The 8,604-nt window shown below is 48.9% G+C and overlaps 1 long non-coding RNA gene across 1 annotated transcript; it reads left to right on the plus strand.

The window, feature by feature from the left end:
* Window positions 1–2,332: 2,332 nt before the first annotated feature.
* Window positions 2,333–5,635, plus strand: LOC144739536 (uncharacterized). Its single transcript, XR_013589459.1, has 3 exons — window positions 2,333–3,300; window positions 5,485–5,557; window positions 5,618–5,635. It is a non-coding gene; the product is annotated as an uncharacterized LOC144739536 (long non-coding RNA).
* The last annotated feature ends 2,969 nt before the right edge of the window (window positions 5,636–8,604 follow it).

The raw sequence follows: 8,604 nt of genomic DNA on the forward strand, positions 1-8,604 counted from the left end.
GAACCAGTGGCATCTACATCTGCAGAATGCGAAGAACCAGTGGTATCTACATCTACAGAACGTGAAGAACCAGTGGCATCTACAGAACGAGAAGAACCAGTGGCATCTACATCTGCAGAATGAGAAGAACCAGTGGTATCTACATCTACAGAACGTGAAGAACCAGTGGTATCTACATCTACAGAACGTGAAGAACCAGTGGCATCTACATCTACAGAACGAGAAGAAACAGTGGCATCTACATCTGCAGAATGAGAAGAACCAGTGGTATCTACATCTACAGAACGTGAAGAACCAGTGGCATCTACATCTGCAGAATGAGAAGAACCAGTGGTATCTACATCTACAGAACGTGAAGAACCAGTGGCATCTACATCTGCAGAATGAGAAGAACCAGTGGCATCTACATCTACAGAACGTGAATAACCAGTGGCATCTACATCTGCAGAATGAGAAGAACCAGTGGTATCTACATCTACAGAACGAGAAGAACCAGTGGTATCTACATCTACAGAACGAGAAGAACCAGTGGCATCTACATCTACAGAACGTGAAGAACCAGTGGCATCTACATCTACAGAACGTGAAGAACCAGTGGCATCTACATCTGCAGAATGAGAAGAACCAGTGGCATCTACATCTGCAGAACGTGAAGAACCAGTGGTATCTACATCTACAGAACGTGAAGAACCAGTGGCATCTACATCTGCAGAATGAGAAGAACCAGTGGTATCTACATCTACAGAACGTGAAGAACCAGTGGCATCTACATCTGCAGAATGCGAAGAACCAGTGGTATCTACATCTACAGAACGTGAAGAACCAGTGGCATCTACAGAACGAGAAGAACCAGTGGCATCTACATCTGCAGAATGAGAAGAACCAGTGGTATCTACATCAACAGAACGTGAAGAACCAGTGGTATCTACATCTACAGAACGTGAAGAACCAGTGGCATCTACATCTACAGAACGAGAAGAAACAGTGGCATCTACATCTGCAGAATGAGAAGAACCAGTGGTATCTACATCTACAGAACGTGAAGAACCAGTGGCATCTACATCTGCAGAATGAGAAGAACCAGTGGTATCTACATCTACAGAACGTGAAGAACCAGTGGCATCTACATCTGCAGAATGAGAAGAACCAGTGGCATCTACATCTACAGAACGTGAATAACCAGTGGCATCTACATCTGCAGAATGAGAAGAACCAGTGGTATCTACATCTACAGAACGAGAAGAACCAGTGGTATCTACATCTACAGAACGAGAAGAACCAGTGGCATCTACATCTACAGAACGTGAAGAACCAGTGGCATCTACATCTACAGAACGTGAAGAACCAGTGGCATCTACATCTGCAGAATGAGAAGAACCAGTGGCATCTACATCTGCAGAACGTGAAGAACCAGTGGTATCTACATCTACAGAACGAGAAGAACCAGTGGCATCTACATCTACAGAATGTGAAGAACCAGTGGTATCTACATCTACAGAACGTGAAGAACCAGTGGCATCTACATCTGCAGAATGAGAAGAACCAGTGGTATCTACATCTACAGAACGTGAAGAACCAGTGGCATCTACATCTGCAGAATGCGAAGAACCAGTGGTATCTACATCTACAGAACGTGAAGAACCAGTGGCATCTACAGAACGAGAAGAACCAGTGGCATCTACATCTGCAGAATGAGAAGAACCAGTGGTATCTACATCTACAGAACGTGAAGAACCAGTGGTATCTACATCTGTAGAACATGAAGAACCAGTGGCATCTACATCTGCAGAATGAGAAGAACCAGTGGTATCTACATCTACAGAACGAGAAGAAACAGTGGCATCTACATCTGCAGAATGAGAAGAACCAGTGGTATCTACATCTACAGAACGTGAAGAACCAGTGGCATCTACATCTGCAGAATGAGAAGAACCAGTGGTATCTACATCTACAGAACGTGAAGAACCAGTGGCATCTACATCTGCAGAATGAGAAGAACCAGTGGCATCTACATCTACAGAACGTGAATAACCAGTGGCATCTACATCTGCAGAATGAGAAGAACCAGTGGTATCTACATCTACAGAACGAGAAGAACCAGTGGTATCTGCACCTGCAGAATGAGAAGAACCAGTGGTATCTACATCTACAGAACGAGAAGAACCAGTGGCATCTACATCTACAGAACGTGAAGAACCAGTGGCATCTACATCTACAGAACGTGAAGAACCAGTGGCATCTACATCTGCAGAATGAGAAGAACCAGTGGCATCTACATCTGCAGAACGTGAAGAACCAGTGGTATCTAGATATACAGAACATGAAGAACCAGTGGTATCTACATCTACAGAACGTGAAGGACCAGTGGCATCTACATCTACAGAACGTGAAGAACCAGTGGCATCTACATCTGCAGAACGAGAAGAACCAGTGGTATCTACACCTGCAGAACGTGAAGAACCAGTGGTATCTACATCGGCAGAACGTGAAGAATCAGTGGCATCTACACCTGCAGAACGTGAAGAACCAGTGGTATCTACATCGGCAGAACGTGAAGAATCAGTGGCATCTACATCTGCAGAACGTGAAGAATCAGTGGCATCTACACCTGCAGAATGAGAAGAACCAGTGGTATCTACATCTACAGAACGAGAAAAACCAGTGGCATCTAGATCTGCAGAACGTGAAGAACCAGTGGCATCTACATCTACAGAACGTGAAGAACCAGTGGCATCTAGATCTGCAGAACGTGAAGAACCAGTGGCATCTACATCTGCAGAACGTGAAGAACCAGTGGCATCTTCATCTGCAGAACATGAAGAACCAGTGGCATCTACATCTACAGAACGAGAAGAACCAGTGGTATCTACATCTACAGAACGAGAAGAACCAGTGGCATCTACATCTACAGAACGTGAAGAACCAGTGGCATCTACATCTGCAGAACGTCAAAACCCAGTGGCATCTACATCTGTAGAACATGAAGAACCAGTTGTATCTACAGGAGAATCCCTGCCTATTCCTCTTATGGCATTATTACGTCTATTGACATTGAATGAGTCACTGTAGCGCGTGTCGCTAGGAGATTGGTAGACAATGTCATTAGGGGTACAATTCCGTTCTGTCAATTGCACCTGTGGGCAAGGCATTCTGGAATATCCAGAAGGGGTGCGGGGCCGAGGGCGGAGTCTAAGCCGTTTATAATCGAGACGTGTGCAGCGGCCTTTTGATGTTCTGATGCAGATGATGGTTACACCACTCGTGTCTACAAGGAGGAATGTTTGGGTCTCGATCGAGCAGGTACTTATTCTGGACGTCCTCGTTGTTCCAGCCTGTTTTCGGTTTTTTTTATTACGCGCCTTCTATTAGCCCACTCTGTCTGTTGTATCCTCAACTCTTGTAACTCAATTTTAACCCACTTCCCAAAGTGGTATCGACTGCAAACTTGGTAATAATAAAATAATATAAATATAAAACAATAAAAATTCTCACGACGTTTCGACTGCAACACAAGAAAGCATCATCAGGTGTGAAATCCACAAAGAAAATTTGAAAATTTATATTTTATATTTTAGCGTGCCGACCAGTGGCTCGGTTGTCCAGAGGCTCTCGTTTTAGGCATGCACTGTATGTACCAAGGGGCCCAGGTGTTACGCTCGATGTGTGCACCGAGGGGCCTGGGGGCCCTAGTGGTCAGCTCATGATTTAAGCGTGGAGGGGCCCTGGGACACTCACACTGTAGGTGTCGAGGGGCCCAGGGACCCTAGTTGTCAGGTTACGTTTTTAAACACCAAATGGTCTAAGGGGCCCTCACATTGTAAGCACTGAGGGGTCTGGGGGCCCTAGTGGTTAGCTCACGCTATAACCACCCAGGGGCCAGTGGTCGGCTTGCGCTGTGCGCACTGAGGGCCCTGGCGTTCAACTTCCTTCGGAAGACTTGGGCGACACACCTAGCGGCCTGAGGCTTGGAGGCCCCCCCTGGCAGCCCCGGGGCACTGGCCCCACTGGCCCGGTCCATAATCTAGCCTTTGGCCAGCGGATTAATTGCCACCTGTTTCCATCTGTGCAGGGATAGAGTGTTGCCACCACGCACATGGCGTGGGTTTTTCTCGGGTGCTCCGGTTTTCTCCCACTTGTATTAACACTCGTCATCATTAATTGGCCGAAACAGAAATCTTACAATAAAAACTCAATGCAGGACGCTGCTGTAAACCAGTCCGAGGACTGAAGTGAGTGTACTGGCAGTCTATAATGTGGACTGTAGCCTGGTTATTAAGCTGGGTGAGTGTACTGGCAGTCTATAATGTAGACTGTAGCCTGGTTATTAAGCTGGGTGAGTGTACTGGCAGTCTATAACGTAGTAACGTAGACTGTAGCCTGGTTATTAAGCTGGGTGAGTGTACTGGCAGTCTATAATGCAGACTGTAGCCTGGTTATTAAGCTTTACTTTCATTAATTTTAATTTCATTTTTTACCTACGTGGTGACTTTACCGAAAAAACCTAAGAGTACGTTAGTTGGTGTGTTGACCGACTCTCTGTGTTGCATTACATGAAGTGTCTTTCTCTCTCTCTGTGCAGTCTCCAAACCTCCAAGTCTCTCATTGACACAAGGCCGTCATTATAACATGTTATAATAAGTATAATATTATGTTATAATGTATAATAATTATAATGTTATAATACGTATAATATGTCATAATTATAATGTTATAATATGTTATAATACGTATAATAATCAAATATGCCCCCCAATATGTTTCTGTAAAATTATTTGTAAATGATAATTGTGATGCTCTGTTAATAAAGACAACAATTTGCTAAACCTTGGCCACGAAATCTGGACTTGTCTTCATATAACAATGCATAGATTCCTGTTTATAGGATTGCGTTGTACTTTATGAATCCCTAATCTCTGCCATTACATACTATGAAACAAGAAAGGTAAAAAAGAAACAGCAATGTATTACAATACCCTATTAGACATTATTGTATCAAATAAAACAAAGTCCATGCCATGTGCTAGTGAACTTTTAAAAATATTTTAGGGAGGAAATGGCAGGAAAATAGTTTTCAAATTTAGATATTTTTCTGGGGGGGGGACCCCAGACCCGTGGAATATTTGGTCTCCCCCAATGTTGACTTCATGGCTACGGCCTTGCATTGACATGCTAATTTCTCTACCCCCTTCACTACCCACCCCCCCTCTCTCTATTTAAGGCCTCAACACAGAGGCGTTGTTTCTCTGTGTGCCTATGTGTGTCTCTCTCTGTGTCATCTCTCTCTCTGTGTGTCTATATCTGTGTCTCTCTCTGTGTGTCTTTGTGTCATCTCTCTCTCTCTGCTTATGTGTCTGTCTATATGTCTCCGTGTCTCTCTCTCAAATTGAGCAATCTTTGGAAGAACGTTATCAACCAGGTAGGGTGTTGACTGTTATGTTAGCTGACTCTAAGTTTAATAGGTTTTTTTTCCATTTTTTTTACCAGGCCACACCCGCTTGAGCTGATATACCGCTCTTGTTTTCAGAAGCGACTTGCCCACAACAACAATAACAACAAGGTGAGGCTCGTCAACAGCGTGGCGGTGTTCACTCTAGACGCGTGGCAGTGTTCACTCTAGACGCGTGGCGGTGTTCACTCTAGATGCGTGGCGGAGTTCACTCTAGACACGTGGTGGTGTTCACTCTAGACACGTGATGGTGTTCACTCTAGACGTGTGGCGGAGTTCACTCTAGACACGTGGCGGAGTTCACTCTAGACACGTGGCGGAGTTCACTCTAGACACGTGGCGGAGTTCACTCTGGACGTGTGGCGGAGTTCACTCTGGACGTGTGGCGGTGTTCACTCAAGACACGTGGCGGTGTTCACTCAAGACACGTGGCGATGTTCACTCTAGACGCGTGGCGGTGTTTACTCAAGACACGTGGCGGAGTTCACTCTGGACGTGTGGCGGTGTTCACTCTAGACGCGTGGCGGTGTTCGCTCTAGACGTGTGGCGGTGTTCGCTCTAGACGCGTGGTGGAGTTCACTCTAGACGCGTGGCGGTGTTCACTCTAGACGTGTGGCGGAGTTCACTCTAGACGCGTGGCGGAGTTCACTCTAGACGCGTGGCGGAGTTCACTCTAGACGCGTGGCGGAGTTCACTCTAGACGCGTAGCGGTGTTCACTCTAGACGCGTGGCGGTGTTCACTCTAGACGCGTGGCGGTGTTCACTCTCTACATGTGGAGGGGAAACCCGGGGATCGGGAAGGAAATCCACACGGACCACGCGGAGAGAGAGAGACACGCAGTCTCGGCTGTGTTGATTGATCCTCAATGAATTACTTGGTGGAGTGAGGAAGCATTAATACTGAGCAGGTGAAGGTGGCCAGGCGTGGGTCTGGACACACCACCACCTGTGAACCATGCCAGTGTGTGACAGTGGTGGAGCCAGTGGGGGTGGGGTGGCACGTGCCCCCCCCCCCAACGATCCGATAGAAATCCCTAATTTCGATAGGATCATTGGGGTTTATTAATAACTAGCTTCAATACCCGGCTTTGCCCGGGACTTGGATTCTTGTCTTGGATTAATTTAATATTTCCTCATAATTCAATGAAAAACCCTGAAAAATTGATGCTTGCAAGAAGGAAGCCGAAACACTTCAATTTACCTAAATCGGATGTTTTCACTCAAGGAAATTCAACCTGAACCCACTGCTACGTCAGGTCGATGTTTGCCACTCGGGAAGGGAATGACGTGGCGTTCGCTTAGACATTCCAGACAGCATAAGCTGTGAAAATTTCATGACGCCAGAGCTCAGCGTTGGAGAGTTTTTGCTGCTGCACACAAACAAACAGGTGTAAGTTCTGCTTTATATTTAAGATGGCAGTTGTACCCGTTCTTCACACGGATTTTTATTGAAACTCCGAGAAGCCATTGACTTTATCGGCCAGGAGCGAAGTGCCACCTAAAATCTCCCGGCACGCTGTGAACAGCTGTAGAAGTACGGCGCGCGAAGAGCCATGTGGTAGGGGGGTAAGCATTGCAGAGCGCTTAGCTCAGGTGTGATGCGGGTTGATGCCACATACGTCATGGTCATTTCCCCCCCCCCCCCCCCAAAATACAAAAGTCTATTTTTCTTTACTGAAGGCATCAACACGTTCAGCGAGCGCGATGACAATCACACGCGTCAAATGAAAAGCAAGGGACAAGTCCTTTCTTACTAACAACTCCTTTTTGTTGTCTGCTGGGGTTGTTGTCTGCTGGGGTTGGTGTCTGCTGGGGTTTTTGTCTGCTGGGGTTGTTGTCTGCTGGGGTTGTTGTCTGCTGGGGTTGTTGTCTGCTGGGGTTGTTGTCTGCCGGGGTTGTTGTCTGCTGGCGTTGTTGTCTGCTGGGGTTGTTGTCTGCTGGGGTTTGTTGTCTGCTGGGGTTGTTGTCTGCTGGGGTTGTTGTCTGCTGGGGTTGTTGTCTGCTGGGGTTGTTGTCTGCTGGGGTTGTTGTCTGCTGGGGTTGTTGTCTGCTGGGGTTGTTGTCTGCTGGGGTTGTTGTCTGCTGGGTTGTTGTCTGCTGGGGTTGTTGTCTGCTGGGGTGTTTGTCTGCTGGGGTGGTTGTCTGCTGGGGTGGTTGTCTGCTGGGGTTGTTGTCTGCTGGGGTTGTTGTCTGCTGGGGTTGTTGTCTGCTGGGGTTGTTGTCTGCTGGGGTTGTTGTCTGCTGGGGTTGTTGTCTGCTGGGGTTGTTGTCTGCTGGGGTTGTCTGCTGGGGTTGTTGTCTGCTGGGGTTGTTGTCTGCTGGGGTTGTTGTCTGCCGGGGTTGTTGTCTGCCGGGGTTGTTGTCTGCCGGGGTTGTTGTCGGCCCGGGTTGTTGTCGGCCCGGGTTGTTGTCGGCCCGGGTTGTTGTCGGCCCGGGTTGTTGTCGGCCCGGGTTGTTGTCGGCCCGGGTTGTTGTCGGCCCGGGTTGTTGTCGGCCCGGGTTGTTGTCGGCCCGGGTTGTTGTCGGCCCGGGTTGTTGTCGGCCCGGGTTGTTGTCGGCCCGGGTTGTTGTCGGCCCGGGTTGTTGTCTGCTGGGGTTCGTTGTCTGCCGGGGTTGTTGTCGGCCCGGGGTTGTTGTCGGCCCGGGTTGTTGTCGGCCCGGGTTGTTGTCGGCCCGGGTTGTTTGTCGGCCCGGGTTGTTGTCGGCCCGGGTTGTTGTCGGCCCGGGTTGTTGTCGGCCCGGGTTGTTGTCGGCCCGGGTTGTTGTCGGCCCGGGTTGTTGTCGGCCCCGGGTTGTTGTCGGCCCGGGTTGTTGTCGGCCCGGGGTTGTTGTCGGCCCGGGTGTTGTCGGCCCGGGTTGTTGTCGGCCCGGGTTGTTGTCGGCCCGGGTTGTTGTCGGCCCGGGTTGTTGTCGGCCCGGGTTGTTGTCGGCCCCGGGTTGTTGTCGGCCCGGGTTTGTTGTCGGCCCGGGTTGTTGTCGGCCCGGGTTGTTGTCGGCCCGGGTTGTTGTCGGCCCGGGTTGTTGTCGGCCCGGGTTGTTGTCGGCCCGGGTTGTTGTCGGCCCGGGTTGTTGTCGGCCCCGGGTTGTTGTCGGCCCGGGTTGTTGTCGGCCCGGGTTTCCCCGGTTTGTCGGCCCGGGTTGTTGTCGGCCCGGGTTGT

Source organism: Lampetra planeri, unplaced genomic scaffold (genome assembly GCF_965212315.1).
Source record: "Lampetra planeri unplaced genomic scaffold, kcLamPlan1.2.h2 scaffold_1550, whole genome shotgun sequence".
Lineage (NCBI taxonomy): Eukaryota > Metazoa > Chordata > Hyperoartia > Petromyzontiformes > Petromyzontidae > Lampetra > Lampetra planeri.